Here is a 2533-nt window from a genome sequence, read left to right on the forward strand (position 1 = left end):
CCTGGGGTGTGTTTCTTTTCTCAGCATGTAAACAAAACTAGAGCCTTCAGAACTGGTGAGTATGCTAAGTTTAAAATGGTTATTACATTGCCAATTATCATTGGCAAGCCAAAAATGCCAATTACAAACCATGGAACAGCTAGTTTTCGACTTAATGTCATGAATGCTTGGACCTGCGTGTCATCATGTCTGCTGTGTCACCTTGTCTGCTGTGTCACTGTGTCTGCCGTGTCACTGTGCCTGCCGTGTCATCGTGTCTGCTGTGCGCTTCTCCTTGGCGTGCTTTATTGTTCCTTTATTATCAATTATTGTTCCCTTATTACCAATTATTGTAAAACTTCCTCGACAGCACGTCCAGTTTCTGTGACCGTTTGAGACACAGCCTTGGATGAATTGTGCATGTGTGATCATTTACATTTACATCTTACGTGTTCTTGTTCCGTGGAGCCCAGGCAGTGTTGAAGCCCTCAGCAGCAGACACGTGTGCGGCACACTTGCACTTGAGGCCGTATCCAGAGTCTGCTCACTTTATTGTTTTCTCAGACAAGAACTGTCCATAGAATCAGAAGTTTTAGAGTTAGAGAAACTTCCTAAGGCTCTTAACTCCTTCGTCTTTAGGTTTGAGGAAATGACTTAAACTAGCATAATTAATTTGGAATAGGACACAAGATTCCTGTTCTGGTATCGTTCCCACTGTGAAATATTATGTATAATATATTTATATTTTATAAAATGATTTTAATGTATAAATATGTATTTTATATAATACAGGCAGACAGTATATAGTATTATATATAATATTTATAAACTATATATGTATTATAGAGGTAGATATAGAGATACCTCTTCTGAGGCTAAAATAGTACCTCCTAAAATATTTCCAGAATGCTAAGGACTCCTGAGGTTTACTGGGTAGCTGCAGGTTCTGTTTGCTCTTTTGGTAAATGGGTCTGACAGCCAGTGCAGGCTGACAGTGAGTGAGCTCACAGTCAGGCAGGCAGTGTTCCTGGCACTCAGTAAGGGCTGTGCCTCATGCTACGAAACCTTAACTTTGTGGCCATCTAGTTGGTGGCACTTCAAGTATTCCCTCCTAGTCAAGGAATCGCATAAATACATGAAGCCTTCTTCCTGCTCTGGTCAGGCATAGGAGCCCATCTCAGATGCCAGAAGGAGTTTGCCTCTGTTCTGTAAAGCATTAGGCAGCCTCCTTAAAAAACAAAACAATGCAACAACAACAAACAGTTCTTGTCTTCATAGAAAATAATGGTGTCTGTGTATGTCTGGTGTTTTGTAAACAATGGCAAAAGTTAGTTCCTCTACCTGCAAAGCCTTAGAGAATAGACCATGCTTCCTGCCCCCAACTTACCTTGTGTAAATGACTGTAATGTGTTAAAGAAATGTGGTGCTCACTGTTAGGCCACAAACCACTCATTAACAAAACCAAAACTGGGAGAAACACAACTTTATGAATAATAAATATCAACCCTCCTACCCCTGCTTCCCTGAGAGAGAGAGCGCTGGTCTGATGGAAACCAGGAACCATCCTGTCCTAAAGCCTCAGAAGCAAGGTAGCTAATGCACACTGCTAGAGGTGGGCACTTCCTTAAAATGTATTAGTTATTATTTTTTTATGTACATTGGTGTTTTGACTGCATGTGTGAGGGAGTCAGATCCCCTGGAACAGGCGTTATAGACAGGAGCTGCCATGTGGGTGCTAGGAATTGAACCTGGGTCCTCTGGAAGAGAAGCCAGTGCTCTTAACCACTGAGACATCTCTCCAGTCCCATTAATTACTTTTAAAAAAAACAAAACAAAACAGAATACTTCTTTGATCTATAGCACTGGTTCTCAACTTGTGGGTTACGGGTTGCAATGTTATTTACATTAAGATTCATAACAAGCAAAAGTATGGTTATGATGTAGCAATGAAAATAATTTTATAGTTGGGGGGTCACAGCAACATGAGGGTTGAGGCCTTAGGAAAGCTGAGAACCACTGACCTGTGGGTACTTAGGTGACAGACAGGGTGTTCAGCAGAAGCAGGGCCTCTTATGCCAGAGTTGATTAAAAGAAGGAAATGACCCAACACACAGCAAGGGTTACTGTTTCTCAGGCTCCAGCAGAGCAGTTGGATATATATCTCATTGAATCTTCAGGAAAACCGCCGAGATAGCAGAGGAAAAACTGAAGTTCATAGATTGGATACCACGGAGTGGAAGACAATGGTATTTAAAACAGGCTGTTGGAAAGCACCTTTGGTAAACATGTTTCTAATCACATCTGTATTGCCTGTGTGTCTGTCTGTCTGTGGGGTGTGTGTGTGTGTGTGTGTGTGTACCTTTATTCATGCTGTGTTCTTTTCCAGCCTACAGCAGCAGAACTTAACTGAGACAGCAGAGGGCGCCCAGAGTCTCTTTTTGTTTTAGGGTACCAGTTTTCAAAAATGTCTTCCATTTCTGGAGCTCAGAGAGAGCAGATTCATACTGAGATTGCATGGGTAAAGTGCCCACACACATTACAGATGCAGAAAATA

The sequence above is a fragment of the Apodemus sylvaticus genome, chromosome 16, assembly GCF_947179515.1.
Source record: "Apodemus sylvaticus chromosome 16, mApoSyl1.1, whole genome shotgun sequence".
Classification (NCBI taxonomy): Eukaryota; Metazoa; Chordata; class Mammalia; order Rodentia; family Muridae; genus Apodemus; species Apodemus sylvaticus.